The sequence below is a fragment of the Canis aureus genome, chromosome 10 (assembly GCF_053574225.1).
Source record: "Canis aureus isolate CA01 chromosome 10, VMU_Caureus_v.1.0, whole genome shotgun sequence".
In the NCBI taxonomy this organism is placed as follows: domain Eukaryota; kingdom Metazoa; phylum Chordata; class Mammalia; order Carnivora; family Canidae; genus Canis; species Canis aureus.
In genome coordinates, this window is record NC_135620.1 from 58,439,646 (window position 1) to 58,458,243 (window position 18,598).

The following is an 18,598-nucleotide window of genomic DNA, read 5'->3' on the forward strand; positions in this document are numbered from 1 at the left end:
TTCGGGGTTGCATTCAAAAGTTGTTCCTCAAAGCTCAGCTAACGTGTTTCCCTGAACATGTTATCATGTTATCAGAAAGCCCCTTGATATTTCTGATGCTGTGAATTCTGAGTCCCATCTGCCTTCTTTAATGGCCCCAAGCACTCTGGGACATACATGATAGTGATGTGAGTTCAAATAGATATTTCCCCCACCATATCATGAGCTCCTTGATTTACCTATGATTCATCTATGTATCCCTTACTGTGCTGGACATACGGTAGATGCTCAATAATATTTATTGAGTTTATAACAAATACCCTCATTAAGGTTTCCTATTTACCAAAGCCATCCTCCCCCCGAGCCCCAGCATCCTGAGTGCTTTACAGCAGAGATCAGAAAAGTATGGCCCACCATCTCTTCTTGTAAATAAAGTTTTATTGGAACACAGCCATGTTTTGCTTTTTTTCAGCATCTATCTCTGCTTTTATGCCACAACAATAGAATTGAGAGATGTGACGGAGACCTTACAGCCCACAAGGCCTAAAATATTTGCTATTTGACCCTTTGCAAAAATTTTGTTCAACCTTATTTTATAGCAAGCAAGTTTAAGTTTTTTCATCTGCAACACAAGGACAATAACCAACATCATAGAGCTGTTGTGAAGATCAGAAAAGGGTAGTGGATGCAAAATTGTTCTGTAGACACCATCCACTCGGCCCACCACATGGGGTCGAGGTAAAGCTTGAAATCTCAAGTGTTGATGTAGGACGTGTGAAGGTTCACTTGGGGGCCGGCATATCCCATCTAAGCTGACACCTGGGAAACATAGAGTGCTGCATAAATACAGAACTCAAATATCTGCCCACGAGGAATCGAATTCCCACTGCCCTCCAGGATAGACTCTTGCCATACGGCATTAATTCAGATGGGGCTCTGGCTCCTGGAGAGAATAAAATAGGCCCTTGAATGTGCCTGTTCCTCATTTACGATAAATGCTCTGAGAAGTAAGAACGTGCTTTAATTAATGCCATTGGCAGACTTGCATAACTGCTGGTTATGGGAGATAAGAATGATTTTTTACTTGATTTGACAGAGCTAACGTGCAAACCCCAAAATATTTTCAATTAGCCTCCTAGCTAGTTATCAACATGGATCTCACACTTCCTAAGGTGGGCCTCCGAGTCTTGAGGAAGTGGCATGTTTTAAGCTGTAGAGGAAGTGTGGGTGATGGGATAGGCAGGCAGAGGCACGGCCCCGGGTTTATATGGAAGGAGACATTTCACTGTGACCCAGCTGGAAGAAGCATTTCGCCAAGAGGGCAGAGCCGGGGCTTGGATCTGAGGGCCACACCGCTCCCGGCTGTGTGCTGCTGCCCATGGGTGGGATGGCAGCCAGTTCTCCTATGGACATGAAGCACAGCTGCCTTTGTCAGGCTGAGTCCTTTCAACCACCTTAATGAGATATGAAGTCTTGCCCCAGAAAGGGGAAGTTGAGTGCCGCACTCTCGGTGAGTCAGTGGTGGGGAGAAGCTTGACCCACTTGGATACCCTTTCCCTGTCCATGCCGTGTTGGTGCTTCACTTTATCGCTCATCAGACATGCTGATGGCCACCTGGGAAGGAGACAGGGGGCAGTTAACACTGTCTGCACAGAGGAGGAAACTGAGGTCCAGAAATGAAACAGTGCTTGTGGCACCCCATAGTGGCACACACAGCTGGAATCTTGGTCTCAGCCCTGAATCTTCCTCTCCACCATGTTACCTACTGTGAGGATGACCTCCTGGGTCTCTGACCCTGACTGCAAAACTGGGCTGGGCCATCTTATGTGACCACCAGCAGTGAGGCTGAACCTCTGCTCAGACCCACCTTCCCATCTGAGATTCCCTCCCCCCATCTCACCCGCCAGCAGCTGCCCCTGAAGCCTTTTTGGGGTTCTGCCCAGGGTTGGGATGAAGGTGAGGTGAAGGAGGCATCAGGGCACAAAATGTAAAGAGGTGCTCACTCGCAGGGCCGTGCCAGTCCATCATCTCATTGGGAGGATGAAATGAAATAAGTGCTTAGAGGCAGAACCTGACACATAAGCTATAAAAATATTCAATATTACTGTTATAATCAGTAGTAGCCACACTACTACTGACAGCATTGAGAGATTCTCTATTTCTTCTTCTGCTCACTGGAGATAAAACTAATTTTTGTCAGTGAATAGAGTGAATGCTGTAAAGTTCTACAAATGTAAGTTCTTATTCCAGAAGGCCTCATACTACTTTGGGGGCGTTACTGTCCCCAAAAGAGGGACAGTTAACTTTGTCCTATTCCATGGCCTCAGGCGACCCCCTACCCTGCCTGGCCTACCTTCCATGCTAAGAAACTTGGCTTTCACGAGGGAGCTAACAGGAACCACTGAAGGATTTCAAGCTGGAAGTGATGTGGCAAATCTGCTTGATGAAGATCCTCGGGTGGTGTGATCTTAGACCGGAGAGGGCCAGAACCAATTTAGGGAGGCCAGTCAGAGGCAAGTGAACAGTCCTGGCAAGAGACAATGAGGTCTGAAGAAGGGTAGTGGTAGTGGGGACGATAGAGGACCAAGCAAGAGAGTGGGGATGAGGAAATGAAATCTGTTCATCACTCCTGGAAAAACAACTGTGAATCAGTGATACCATCTTTATCCCCCAAAGCAAACAGATCCTTCATTAGTGCTAGCAATTGAGAGCTGTGTGAGGCTTGGTACCCACTAGCTGCTAAACATGCATATAAAAGGAAGCACACCATATGCTGTGATGAGTTAATGCCAATTGGCCCCACTCAGATATATACTGCTTTAATTTTAACACTTTATTTGAACAAAAGTCTACTTCTAAGGAAGCTCAGGATTCCCAGAGCTTCTTCCTGCTGGCCATTTGACTTGATTTCTTTCCTCAGCGATGAAATGTAGCTTTCAGTAAGTATGGCCAAGATGCAGATGTCAACTCCATAGAATAAAAAACTTCATGGACACGTGAAATAAAGTACCTTCTAAGGTAGTGAGCTCCTTGTCACTGGGGGCATTCAAGAAAAATCTGGATGGCCACTTGATGGAGTTGTTGCAGAGAAGATTCAAACATCAGAAGGTGAGTGGAATGGGGATGTTAGACTTGATGACCTTTAAGGTTTTTAAGAATCATGAAATTCTAAGAGGTTGAATCACAAATGTACTTCTTGGCTGATCAGGGGAACCCCGTAATCACAGCAGAGTCAGAATGAGGATCTAAGATTTTGCAAGAAAATTCAGAATTTATAACCTCCTTAGGGAAGAAATCTGGACAACCCGTCAGCCGAGGCAGCTCCAGGACAAGAGAATGGTGATCAACAGAAGAAAAAGTTTGCTTCCAATGTCATCCTGTGGAGCCTGGCACAAAATAAGGAACTTCTCTTAGGGCTAAGAACTAAGAAAGCACTTTGATCTTCTCTTCTGTATAACTGTCCCTGTACCTCTTTTCACTTTGGCAATTAGGAAGCAGGACTTAATGTGCACATGAAAATAACAACTGCATAGACCCTTAAAATCTGTTTGTCACCAGCATCTCTCCTACCTCACTGTCATTCTGACCTCCCATTTTAATGTATACATTTCCTAGTCCTAATTTTGTTTTTAATTGATAGTTTGCCTTCTAGTACCTCCTGTAAGCTTCCTCTACTGCTCTGAGAAACAAGGAGGGAAATCAACAAGAAAATAATAATAAACCACCATCTGGGAAACATTATTGGCTCCCACTGATAAATTGTGGGGAAATAGTAGGGGGAGCATTAGACTGGGGGCCGCTTGAGTTGTCAGCTTTCCTTTGCCACAGTGGGAGCTTGAGGAAGGTGCTTCCTGGACCCAGTCTCCCCTTCTGTATAACAACAGACTAGAGGACGGGCTTGGGTTGGGCTTTGGCTCTCAAGATCTCCTTGCCTGCAACTGTCCTGCCAGGGTTCCCACATGAATCTCCAGATGCTGCCCTTCCATCAAGTTTAGACCTCCCCTGGACTTTGAGGTTTCTTGCCTATTGACAGTATCCTAGGCTTTTTATTTATGTATCAAATCAACAGATATATATAGTTTTCACTAAGTTCCTTGAACTGTTCTGATATTCCATAGTGTTTGATGTAAATTTTGTAATGATTTTGTGAGAGAGATACTCTTACCATGCTCATTTTACAGATAGAAAAACTAAGGCTTTTGGGTTTAAGTAAATCCGTAGTAATTGGCAGAGCTAGATTCAAAACCCAGGCAACAAGTCTCTGAGTTCAGATTCTTAACTGTATGTTCCTTCAAATTGAGCCATGACTTTGACCCAGCTCCCTAACCTCATTATTATTCCTGACCTGGATTATTAGCTCTCTTGGATTATTGCCCTCTTGTCATCCAATTAAGACTTATGTGAATGCCTACTCTGGATCAAACTCTGTGATGGATTGGGACAGACATGAATCCAATATGGTCTTATCCAATGGCAGCTGTCTTTCTGAGGACTGGAGTTAAACATATATTCCACCCACTAGAATGCAAAGACAAATTAAATGCTATGTGGAAGTTCAAGCAATGGCTATGTCAATGGGACTTCCACTGGAGGAGATGACAGTGGAAGGGGGTGAGGAAGAGCTTCACAGGCAGAGGGAAGAACATGAGCAAGTCCCACAGGCATGATAATATGTGGTACATGTCATGGGGTCTGGCTCTTGGCTTTCTCTCCAGTCTGGTCCTGTATCACCCTTTCTGTTCAGCTGTTAGACATATTTGTTGAGCGCCACCTATGAGTCAGGCACTGTTCTAGATGCTGAGGATACAGCAGTCAAAGTGGCTTTAATCATGACCCTTACAAGCTAGTGGAGAGACACAGTTCTTTAACAAAGAAAAATGATATGCCCAGTGGTGGTAGGTATGATAATGAACAACATGCAGAGTAATGGGATAGAGAACAAGGGAGGGTCACTGTCATAGGAAGAGTGCAGTCAAATACTTTACCCCTGAGCTATACCCCGCCATAGGAAGAGTGAGCAGAGAAGTCCTGTTCAGTAACATTTGAGTGCAAACCCAAATGAAATGAGGGAGTGAGCTATGAAGACACCTGGTATGAGGATGGTATAGGTAGAAGGGAGAAAAAAATGCAGGTGCCTAGAAAATGCACTATGTTTGCCATTTTTGAGGAACTGTGGGAGGGAGAAGGGGGAAGAAATGAGAACTGAGCTGTAGTAGGGCTCTAGATTTTGTGTGATCTTATCTATGAGACAAGGACTGGATTTTGCTCCCAGTGCAGTAGGAAGCCATTGTGAAGCTGCTGTTGAGCCAAATCATGACAGCCCCATGAACCTTGCTAAATCTCTCTGGGAAAACCAAGTTCTGCCCACCTCAGGGCCTTTACCCATGCTGTGCCTTCTGCCAGGAATGCCCCCTCCATCCCCTTCTCTTTGTTGAGCTATTTCCTACTCCCCCTAAAGGCAGTACTTCAGGGAAGTTGCTCCTAACCCTCCTTAAACAAATTAGATTCCCCTGCTAAACAACCTCACCATCTTATACTTCCCTTTTGTGGCACTTAGCAAAACTACCATGACATAATATAAACCATTACATAATACAACTTTCATTTTCTACTGTTTCTTCCACCAGAGAGTGAGCCCCATGGGTGAGACTATGTGTCTTTCCTCTTTACCCCTGGATCTTCAGTACACTGCACAAAGTCTGATTCTTAAGAAGTGCTCAATAAATGTTTGTTGAATAAATGCAAGAATAAATGAAGTGAAAGGAAAGGATAAGAAGGCAGATTGAAGGCTCTAACCCTGAGCTGGAGAAACCACAGATAGGCCATAAAGAAAGTATATGAAGGGTATGGTTCAAGGTAAACTTAGGCTAAGCTCCTGATGATGATGGGCAAGAGAGATTGAAAGGTAGTGAGACCAGGGGTCAGAAAGAGTGGAAAGCAATTTTTAAAACTGTTTGGTAGACTCCTTCCCCTATGTAAATGTTCATATCAAAATAGAAAAATCTTGGGTACCCGGGTGGCTCCATCAGTTCAGCATCTGCATTTGGCTCAACTAATGATCCCAGGGTCCTGGGACAGAGCCCCACATTGGGCTCCCTGCTCAGTGGGGAGTCCTGCTTCTCCCACTGCCCCTCACCCACCCCCACTTCTGCTCTCTCTCTCTCTCAGATAAAGTCTTTTTTTAAAAAAAAAAATCTATGTGAAATCAGATGCTTTCATGAATTTGAGGAGCCAGAAAGATCTCAAGGTATATCCCTTGAGGGGATATAGGGATGGTAATAATCATTAGCTAGTGTGTGACCAAACAACAACAAAAAATGCCAAGTAGCAGAAATCATACTATATGGGAGTCAGGAGTCCTGGGTTTACTCATTCGCTCATTCATTCATTCATTGTTCATGCAATAAATATTGGCTGTTGACCACAAACTAAGGGTTAAGACCTTGTAGTAGGCATTGGGTTTAGATTCTGTTTGTTACCTGTAAGATATAAAAACTTGGACAAATCATTTAACCTCCCTAAGGGGAAAAGAACTTTCATTTATAAGGGAATGGCCCTCCTTATTAAAGGAAAATACAAAGCCCTTCAGTACTTGAACGGGGTCTCCACACGAGAAGAGATGATGTAATAAAAGGTCTTAATTCTGTCCCCTTGAGTTTCCTTTCCCCTTTGAAGTTTTCACTTTGATTTTGGCCGCCACACCCAAAGAGGTCTGTAATGATTGTCATCATCTGTTTTTCATGACCTAGAAAAATCTCTTCTTGTTTCTTAAAGCCCACATCAAACATCAGGGCTCTTGAAACCTTCTGTGGCTCCCTACTTCCTAAGCAAAATGAATGTCTCCCATCCTGCCCTGCCTTGAACACTAGCTCATCAAGTGTTGTCTAGCTTACTACTCCCTGTGACATAGCTGAGTTCACCCAAGAACTTTTTTTCTTTCCCTCTGTTTTCTCAGCCTTTGGCTGAGTGTCTGGCCCAGAGTACATTCTCTGTAGTTAAATGTTAAAAAATGACCAGGGCGGCAGAACAGTTGACAAACCTACACAGTGGTAGAAGGAAATCTAAACAGACTTACTAAGACCCAGAAAGAAGAGACTAAACCAGCTAGGAACATCAATGACTACTCACTGAGGAACACTGAGAGACCATGGGACATTGTGTGTTGGGGTTAATACAACTTCCCAGTTGGAGAAGACAAAATGGCAGAAAATATTTACTTTCTTTAGCAAAATCACATTGTAGCCTTTGCAATTTAGAGGCTGATGTAAACTTGGGAAAGTCATTTAACCTCTCTGTACAGGAGGAAAAGATGATGATGGCTTACTGAGCTGTCTGTGCAGGCATGTGGCCAGGTCTCCAGATGCAAGTTTAAGTCCGCAGCGACCCATCCTTGATGCCTTTGATGCCTTGGGAATTTCTATAGAATTGCTGATACCTTTTCTGATAGAATGTAAATAATTAAGGGACAAGTACGAGATATAAATTTTTAAGTATAACAATTGTTCCAGATATATCCAGATATATCAAAGCTCTGTATCTCAGTATATTGCTTTCACTTTGCCTAAAAATGCACTTCTGTTTGTTGAGTACTATGGTGTCTGTGAGTACTATTATGTACTCACAGTGCTAAGTGTTTGTATATATTATGTAATATAAAATTAATGCAGCAAGATGGGAGAAGTTGTTTTAGGACACACTCTCGGGGGGAAAACCTGAACATGACTGCAAGCAATATTTTGATAGACCATCCATGTGAGTGAAAGATGAGACCCCAAAGAACATACCAACATAACAAGGGATAAGTGCTAAAGTTCCTTCTGATGGACAGTTGGATGTTCACTTAATGGCAGGGCTTTTGAACTACTGAGCAGCAAGATGCCTGTGGGACTGTCATGACTGCAATGGTGTGCAAGTTTGGGGCAGAACTGAATTGTTCAGAAACAATAGAGCAGAGGCTGAGGACAGTGTTCTGGAGGGATCCCAGAAATTGTGAAAACCCACTGTGAGACATGTAATGAAACCTTCCCCATCTCCTCTGGAAAATCACCAGAAAATTTTTCCTATTCTCCAATGCTCTTGGGTCATGAAGATTACTTCACAGGATAGAAAGAAAATCTGAGGTCAGTAAAGTCAGAGGACATAGCGGACATAGGAGAATACCCACAAATCTGAGTTACATTTAATTTACAACCTTATGAGACAAAAATCATTACCCTCAATTTACTGGTGAGGGAAGAGGCTGGTATAGGTTAACAACCTTGTCCACTACGCTTGGCTAAAAGTGGCTGGGCGGCCATTCCACACAGATCTGCTTCATCCTAACACCTATCATTTTAACCCCAGGAGATACCTGCCTCTATGATTCTATTACTGTTTCCTGCTTATCAAAAGTTTGATAAGTTTGACGACTGCTCTCCCTAATTATATTTTAAACCATATTAATAACAGGAGAAATAGTTGCACGTGGAATAGAAGGAGAGGAATGTTTCCAGCCATGAGGTATAAATAGCCTACTGATCTCTCGTCTTCAGAAAGGGACCAGAAGTGGAACTGCAGCAGGAGGAGTGATTGCCTGTGAGGGAGGGGAGCAGCCTTTTGCACACATGGGCACACGCTGCCGAAAATGAGACTTGCGTTATCACTGCCATAGTCTCGACAAACGCCCACCATGGAATGACATCACTGCCAAAGCCCAATTAGCTCAAAGAAGACCCTGGCACTGGATGATGTTCCTTCAAGATGGCATGAAATTCCAAATATAAATTGGGTCCGCACTGGGCGATGATTCAAGGAATCGTATTGGCCAGTTCACAGGACAGCTTGGCAACTAGAAATCCTCTAAACAGGCTTTTGAAACTGTATCACCCCCTGAAAAGACAGAGGTATAATTATACACAGATCCCACAGTAAAAATATAGAAAAAGAAATGCAGAGGTTCTCTGTCCATGGTGTGATTATATCATAAATTATACTTTTGAAAATATGGAGGAAAAGTTTATCAAGGTGTATCATCTTTTGGAGCTACTTTGTCTTTTCAGAAAAACAATTGTGAAACATTGAAAATAGCAAAACTTCCTTACGGTTTATAACTCTTTACAATGTGCTGCATGCTTTTATGTACTTCATCTGATCGTACCCTCCCAACAGCTTGATGCAATTATTGTTACTATTTTATAGATAAAAACCTAAAGTTTAAAGAGGGATCTGTTAAGGACTGCTTGAGTGCAGGGACTTTGTATCACCCTTCTTTGTGCTATCAGCATGTTCTTTAGGCCCTGACATGTCACATGGATACTGTAAATGTGAATGGAATGGAATACACTGGAAAAGAACTGAATGACTTGCCCAAGTCAACTCACAGCTTAGTGTTCATTTTTACCTGTTATGCAGCCACATCATTCAACCAAATGTTCACCATACACCTGTTTTATGTCTGGGCATGTGGTAAACACTAGAGAACCAGAAGAGCATGGGGAAAGGCCAGGTGTAATAGAAGCATAAGATATAGTCTCTGTGAGAGACTGAATATACAAATGGACAATGGCCAGATCATATATAAAAACAGGACTCTGACCCACAGTCTGTAGCCTTCAGCCCAGAGTGCCAACCCACTACAACAGACAGTCAAGGAAGCCAAACAATGACTCCTATGGCAATCAGCCCCAAATGGTGGAAACTGGTTAATAACTGACAGCTTTGCCATTTTTTTGTTCAAAGAAAGTCAAACATGCTCTCCTAACCACTCACATATAATGCTCTGCTCCTAGTTAGCCTGCCTCTGGCTCCTCTATGCCAGGGGCCTCCAGTCAGAGTACACTTAAATCATTCCCTTTTTCCCACTATAAGGCTTTCCTACTCCACTGCCTGCCTTTGAATCTCTGCCCAACCCAAGTGATGGTGGCTGATTACCTTTGTATAACAAAATCTGAATAAATAGCCTTTGCTTCTGCACATTTGGGTGGTCTTTGTTTAGTTTTACATCTGTGTTTAAGGAACTTATACTACAATGAGGAGAAAGAACAAGATATATATATATATATATATATATATATATATATATATATGAAAGAACAAGATATATACATAGGAAATAATAAACTGATAATATGAAATAGTGCCAAAGTGAGTGGGCAATGACCTCCCAAAATAAGGATTTTTAAGTACTAGCAGTACAAAGAAATCAGTGATAGCTGCGTGGGGGAAGTGTTCCATTACCAAGGTTGACTTGTCTCTATTGAGGGGAGGAGGTAGCCTGGATGGACAGGGTATGAGAAGTACATGGTCATAAGATATCGCAGAGATGACCAAGCTTCCCAATTGCACCAACTACTACACGTGTTTATAGATCCATAAATCATCCAAAAGGTTATGGACAACTCTCTTGTCACTGAAGTACTGGATTAAAAACTGAGAGACTGGGATCCCTGGGTGGCGCAGCGGTTTGGCGCCTGCCTTTGGCCCAGGGCGCGATCCTGGAGACCCGGGATCGAATCCCATATCAGGCTCCCGATGCATGGAGCCTGCTTCTCCCTCTGCCTGTGTCTCTGCCTCTCTCTCTCTCTCACTGTGTGCCTATCATAAAAAAAAAAAAAAAAAAAAAAAAAAAATTAAAAACTGAGAGACTAGTGGGCCACTTCTTCCAGTTTAAAGGTCTGACCCTGAAAGATAACTAACTGTAGAGGTGAACATTTGGCTACATGAGAGGGGTGTGAAAGTCTGTTCAGAACTGTGGTTGACAATGGGCTGTTGGAAAGGTACGGGGAAATCCAATCAGAACCACAAGATTCTTCATCAACCTAAGAAGACATTATCTTACACAATACTTATTGAACAGTTAAACCATGCCAAGTATTCTTCAAGAAGCTGGAAATACAACAACGAATAATGTGGTCTGTGCCCTCCCAGCTTTACAATCACTTGCTTTAAGTCAAAATTGGAAGGAAAAAGAATAAAAACTCTAGAAAAATTCTAAACCAGATCCTACTACAGTTTTATACAGAAGATATAGAAAGTATCCAATGGTGCTAAGAATTCAATAGGAAAGCCTATCCACATATCCTGAGATATCTACATACAAATGCCCAGAGCATGGACATAAACAAAGTCACCCAAAAATGTTAATACTGACTAGAAAATGCATAGAACTTAGAACTTAATAGTACTTGTGTGTCAGCCCTGATGTCAACTGGCTTTCAACTTCCTCCCATCCTTCCCATCCTCCCAAAGGCAATCAGAATAGTTTCTTACCTCCAACATACTTATGATCATGTGATTCTCCAGCTCAAAGCTCTGTAGGGACTCCCCATTATGCAGTGCATGGTTTTCAAGGCCCTCTATTATATTATGTTGCCACAATAAATCTTCCAATGCCATCTTCAAAAATCCTTTCCCCAGGGCAGCCCAGGTGGCTCAGCGGTTTAGCGCCGCCTTCAATCCAGAGAGTGATCCTGAAGACCTGGGATCGAGTCCCATGTCAGGCTTCCTGCATGGAGACTGCTTCTCCCTCTGCCTGTGTCTCTGCCTCTGTCTCCCTCTGTGTCTCTCATGAATAAATAAATAGAATCTTAAAAAAAAAAATTCTTTCCCCAAAAGATCCCTTCTTCTAGTCACTCTAGATCTGCGTTATCCCAATGACAGTCTCTGGCCATGTGTGACTATTTACAATTAACTTGGTTAAAATTAAATTAAAAATTCAGTTCCTCAGTTGCACCAGCCACATTTAAAGGGCTCAACAGCCACATTTGGCTACTGAATGGCATAGATATAGATCATTTCCTCATCATAGAAAGTTCTATTAGACAGCACTCTACTAGTCTAAGCCATCTCTGAACACATTCTCTAACTTTGTGATAATTTGTTATCACACAGCAACACAAAATGGATAGAGTGGCAAAGGAATATTACACATCAAGGCTCATGATTCCTGCATGGATCAAAAACTGGCAATGCTTGTCCAATGCAGACAAGACGCTTTACCTCCATACATTTGTCCTAAGGAAATAATCAGAATTCTTATCCTATATCAGGATGTTTATTGATAGCATTATTTGTTCCAGTAAAAAGTCCAGTAAGATGGGATTGCTAGCCATCCACACAACACAACATTATGTGGCTATTAAAAATATCACTTCCTTGAAAATGATTCTGTGACATAGGAAGAGCTGATCATCAAGTTTAAAAAGCAGGATACAAAATCATATATGACAATTTATGAAAGTTAAAGGAAATATACCAAAATGTTAGTGATAGATTTTTTTAAATGTAATATTCATAATAGTTATCTTTGTGTAAGATTAGGAAAGAGTTTGGGTTTTCTCTTTACACATTTCTGTGTCTTCCAGGTGTTCTATAATGAACATGAATTACTTTTATAATCAGAAAAATAAACAATTTTTTTGCATGTAAAGCAAGCTCCTCAGGTAACAACCACAAAATTAATCATGCCTTTGACCAAGAAATCTCATTCATGAAAATATATCCTAAGGAAATAATTCAAAACAGGAAAAAAAATCATATAAGTGAAAAGGTAATGTTTTATAGCAATGTTACTTATAACAGTTTAAAATTGGGTGCAACCTGAATATCCAGCAATTTAATTATGATAAAGAAAATTATAATATATTGGCTTGATAGAATATTGGGGACTCATAAAAATAATTAATGCAAACATTACCTAGAAATACAGAAATTACAGAATAGCACAAAGCAAAAAGCTCAAGCCACAAAACACAAAATGTCTATGATTATAACAATTTCACTTAACATGGAGAAAGATGGAAGGAAGAAGGAAAAATTAAAAATCATTGCTATGCTGAATGGGATTCTGAGAGTAATCTGTATCAAGTTGTTTTGATAACAAACACAACTGTTTGATAAAGACACACACCAGCATGCGAATCAAGAAACCTGAGAGTGACGGACATGTCAAGAATGTGGAATGATCATGGATGGCGGCAGAAATGGGAGAAACAGCTGTAAGAAAGGGGCACCAGAGACCTCCTGCACAGGGGCATGTGTTTTCATTCCTCTATCCAACAAGTATCCATGGAGCCTCACATAGGAGTAAAACTATAATGAAAAACAAGGGAATGAGAAACACAAAATTTAGAGTTTGAGTTACTCTTGGGGAATTAGGATTCCACTGAGGAGGAGAACACAGAGGGTGTATTAGGGGCTCTGTCATTTCTTAAACTATTTCTTAAGTTTGGGATCATGGATGTTCTTTTTATTTTTCTTCTGATAAATCACAAGTGCTTACAACAGTCCTTGGCACATATTGGCTCACCCAAGAAATTAATTGTAGAAAGAAACTTTTCAGGGCACTTGGGTGGCTCAATCAGTTAAGCATCCAAATCTTGCTTTCAGCTCAGGTCATGATCTTGGAGTGGTGAGACCAATCCCTGAGCCCCCTGCTCACACACAATCTCCCTCTCCCCCATCTCTGTCCCTCTCCACAGCTTGCGCAGGCTCTCTCTCTTGCTCTCTCTCTCTCTCCCCTACCCAAATAAATAAATAAACACAGCCTTCAAAAAAAAGTCTGCTTGTCCCTTTTCCTCCACCTCTGCCCTTCTCCCTGTTTGCACAGGCTCACTCTCTCTCTCAAATAAATAAATAAAATCATATTTAAAAAAGAGAAACTTTTCAGTGGCTCTCTAAAAAAAACTCTAACTTAATAAAATAAAATAAAATTAAGTTAAAATAAAATAAAATAAAATAAAATAAAATAAAATAAAAAATTTAATTTAATTTAAAAAGCTCAAACTATTTCATTTGACATACAGAGCTCTTCAGGAACTGGCTTGTACCAGGTGTTGTATCAACACCTATGACTTCCTCCCTGATCTACTAGCACTCTTGTTCATTTTTTGCCTAATGTATAGGACTTCTTGGTACCTCTGAGACTTTGTCTAGCTGTTTCTTTCTTTTTTCTTTCTGGAATGTTCTGCTTCACCTAGAGATCCCCTAATCTCAAGGCCAAGTTTGCCATACCTGCTTTGCAAAACCTTGCTGATCTCCCTAATTGTCTCTCTTCTGTGTTCTTTATATATATATATATATATATATCTTCTGTGTTCTAAGGTGCTTTCTTTATTTGTGCATTAGAACCTGACTTGCTCTAATCTATTACAATCTCTCACATTAGGGTTTTATTGCTTACAAGGTACTCTTAGCTCCATTATACTTGCAATAACACTGTGGGTTAGTCTTCGTTAGCCCACTTAACAGATACAGAGTCCAAGCTTCCATAGGAAGAGCAGGACTTGAACACTGGTCTTTGGATTCCTGTGGCCTCTGAAGGGACAGGGCTGCTGGGGCAAGAGAGTGCAGGAAGAGGCTGAGTGGATGAAACTGCAGTCTCTGACAGTGCTGTCAGCATTTGTAAGATGAGAACTGGCATTTGTACAAGAAGAGATCGGCCATGAAGATCACCTCCAGTATGTTTAAGACACTTGAAGCTATACCTGTCAGAGTGGAAGGGGGACCAGGCTAAAAGAATGACCACACATTGAAAGGAGAAAACAAAACAAAACAAGTTTAAGTGAATTCAACAGAATGGGCTTTACATCTTACCAGGAAACTTCAAAATAGCAGACTAGTCTCCAAAATAGGAACCTCATCTTGTTTTTCTTTTATGCCAAGTCCCAGAAATAAGGCCCAGCACCAAAAAAGGGACTCAATATGTGTTGAATGAATGAATGAATGAATGTGCTATTGAGAAGAACAATTAGTTTTGGCTTTCCTGAAACTGTTTCTTCTCAGTCACGTCACCCTTTCAGTTCAGGGGAACTGAACATCAGTTGCTTGTATGTTTAATAATTCAGATCCTGAAGCTTCTCTAATGCTCAAAACCAAACAATATATTCACTCGTTTGAATCATTCAACAAGTATTTAGTGGATTTAGAATGTATTGGACAGCAGACACCTTCTCTTTTACACTATCTTTAACATTTAAGACATGCACAATGCCTAATTTGAATACGTGAAAAAAAGCCTCCTGCCCAGAAGTCATAGAGCTAATGAAAAGAAAATCTACAAAGCAAGAGACCTTGACCTGCCATAGAGAAACAGCTCTGACGAAATTAACAGTAATATGGAACAAAAAGACACTGCTAAAAAAAGTCAAGAGCTTTTGAACACCATTGTTCACCATTGTTCCCACTGAACACCAAAGACTATCTACTTTATAATTGATCTTAGAAAACATGTTTTTGGGAAATTGGTCATTGGACAGATCAGCCTTTAGAGAGTTTGTTTGTTTGTTTGTTTTTTTGCAAACCTTGAGCCAATGCTGGATCCTGGGACTAGGCACTCTGGTGTTTCACAGCCTGGCCTGTTGAAGCAATCCATATTTTTTGACTGATCACAGTTCTGGATACACTTCAGGTAAAGGACAGGTCTAGGTTCACATGAGTCCATTAAAAAGCAATGTTCACAATAAGAAAGGATCTAAAGATGTGCCTAAGAGTGTCTATCCTGGAATGGGCAATAAGGGTCTTGCCCCGGCTGCATTCTCTCTGTGTCCCATTATACATTATCATTGCAGGGGAGAGGAGGCTGTAGACAGCAATCTCTCAAAGATCTAGGGCTGGATCGCCATTTTACAGCACATATGTGCGTTTACTCAGAGGGGTCTGCTGTGCCCAGACTCAAACCTCTTCCATTCATTTTCTTATTTAATAAACACTTATCAAGGGATCCCTGGGTGGCGCAGCGGTTTGGCGCCTGCCTTTGGCCCAGGGCGCGATCCTGGAGACCCGGGATCGAATCCCACATCGGGCTCCCGGTGCATGGAGCCTGCTTCTCCCTCTGCCTGTGTCTCTGCGTCTCTCTCTCTCTCTGTGACTATCATAAATAAATAAAAATTAAAAAAAAAAAACTTTAAAAATAAAAAATAAAAAAAAAATAAACACTTATCAAGTATCTATTTCCTATTCTGGGGGTTGGGACTATGATAGTGAACAAGACAGGTAAGGTCTAAGTTCTTACCAAGCCCATATTCTAGAAGAAAGATATGATGATAAGAAAATACCAGAAGTTGAGAAAGTTGAACCCCTCCCCCCAAAAGTCTATGCTACTGGAGTCAACAAGGTGTTTAATCTTCATTCCATCTCCCAGCAACATCAGACAAACACTTGCCATTAAACTGGACCAAACAGCAGACTTACTCAAATGCTTAGCAATCCCTGGAAGAATTTGATTATGAGGGCTGGACAGGGGAGACTTTCTCTATTTGGTCCAATTTCTAAATGGAAACTCACAGTGTTTGATGAATAATGAATGTGAATAATTAATGCATTTGAGAAAGGAAAATTTCTTACCTGTCAGTTACTTATCTTGGAGATTACACATCCATCACTCCTCCCCCGAGGGGCTAGACTCATCTCCATAGAAACTGGGGGCAACCCAGAATGTTAATTATATCTCAATGCCAGATTTCTCTGCTCAGAATGTGACTCACCGGAAGACCTTCTAGGACTAACTTGTTCTGAAAAGTAGAAAATTTAATTTATCTGAAGTATTTTTTAAAGCCTCAAATAATGAAGTATCTTAAAAAGCTTAAGGAACAAGCAAGAGACTGACTCTGTGTGTACACACACTTGGGAAAATACTGCGTAGAAACATATGCGTCCTCTGGGCAAGAGGCTGAGTGGAAGAAATGGATCCTTGGTCCATTCATAACATAAGCACCAGCACCTAGAACAATAACAAACACATAGTAGATGCTCGTTGAATAATTACTGTTATTATTGAATGCTATGTTGAATGTTGTTAAATGAACTACCAATTCTGTGTGGTGATAATACAATTCTCATTTTCATGGTGACACTGTACACAATGTCCTTTACATACACGTTATTTGTTATTCTTTATAACTACTTTAGAAATAGGTCCACAATACATTATCCATAATTTTTTTAAACTCTAAAACCAAAAGCTTGGGGGGAAACGTATGTGATAAAAAGCCTGACTTGTGTTGAAGTGAGCCTTTTCATAGTTTTTACCCTACTTATGTAAATATTTATACATTTTGCCACAGAAATACTAAGACATTTGCTTTTGGAGGACCTCCTAGGTGCTGTTAGGCTTTTTTTTTTTTTTTTTAATCTACGTATCATAAATGACATATAACCTTTCTAAAATCTAAAAAATTTAGAATTCCAGGGGCACCTGGATGGCTCAGTTGGTTAAGTGTTCAACTCTTGATTTGGCCTCATGTTGTGATCTCAGGGTTGTGAGATTGAGCCCTGATTCAGGCTCCACACTCAGTGGTGAGATTCTTTCCCTCTGCCCCTTCTGCTGCTCACAGCCTTTCCCTCTCCCCACATCCTATAAAATAAATAAATAAATCTTAAGAAAACGTTAAAAAATTAAAAAGTAAAAAATTCAGAATTCCAAAAATACATCTTGCCTCAAGAATTTTGGTTGGGAAGATCATGGACTCACATTGTCCTCCCACTTTTATAAGTAGGAGTCTTGACTCAGGAAAGCTAAGCAATTTAACCACAATCACAGACCTAGTAAATAGATACTCAAACCAAAATGCTTTGGTGTCAAATCTTTGGGGTTTTATTTTCCTCATTATAATAAACCTCAAACAATTAATCTGAAATTGAGTATTAAGAAAATTGTCTATCCCATTGACATAAAAGAGGTAAATTAATCCGAGGTAGCACAGACTTGGTCAGCACAACAGAAAGAAGAACAAATGGCATAGGGTCTGGAGCTAGGTGAGAGCTGTCTCATGTAGAGAGACCTCCACTCCCTGAAGGAGATGACATCTGAGACTTAATCTCATTCTCCAATGCCTCAAGTGCATGTGAAACAGGAGCTGACCAAGGGTCTCTGGTAGACTCCTTTGAAGAAGTCAGATGTGACCCACATGATATTATCATGCCATATCCATTTTTTTGCTAATCACAGAACTTTCTTTTGAAAATCAATGATGCCCAGATCTCTTTCTTGGGAAGAGAGAATAACAAGACTAAATTATAAGGTTGGCACTTTGATCAGTCAGGATAGTCTGGGTAATGCTGCAGTAACAAACAACTCACGAAGCTCTGTGGCTGAAAACAACAAAGGTTTGTTTCTTGCTTATAGTACATGTTTATCACAAGAAGTCAGGAGATGCTCCATTGATTGTAATCATTCTGGGATCCAGGATGACAATGCAGACACTCTCTCTAACATTGCTAGTTGCCTGACAAAGGAAAAGAGAAGGCAACAAAGCATGCCCTGGTTTTTCAAAGCTTCCACATGAAACTGATATGTTGTCACTTATGCTCACATAGTTCATTGGTCAAAGTTAGTCATCTAGTCACACTCAATATCAAATGGGTAGAAAGTACAAAACCCATGGTTTCCAAGTTCTTCAATACATTTGCCTACTCAACAAATATTTTCCTGAGTGTCTGCTAGTGCTGAACACTATTCTATGCAATGGGGATTTTTTTTTTAATTGTGTGGAGTGATGTGAAGAAAAATAAAGTGGAGTAAGTGGTGGTGAGTGATTGGGTTGGGGAAGAGGAGGTGAAAAGCAAGTTCAGGGAGGGATTCTCCAAAAGACCTGGAGGAATTGAAGGAGGGAGCCACGTAAGGGAAATTCTGCCTTTGAGGCCA

The 18,598-nt window shown here is 41.0% G+C and overlaps 1 long non-coding RNA gene across 1 annotated transcript; it reads right to left on the reverse strand.

The window, feature by feature from the left end:
* Window positions 1–410: 410 nt before the first annotated feature.
* LOC144321762 (uncharacterized) lies at window positions 411–16,438 on the reverse strand. Its single transcript, XR_013387288.1, has 3 exons — window positions 16,300–16,438; window positions 2,333–2,506; window positions 411–1,593 (listed from the first exon to the last, which is right to left on the reverse strand). It is a non-coding gene; the product is annotated as an uncharacterized LOC144321762 (long non-coding RNA).
* Between the last annotated feature and the right edge of the window lie 2,160 nt (window positions 16,439–18,598).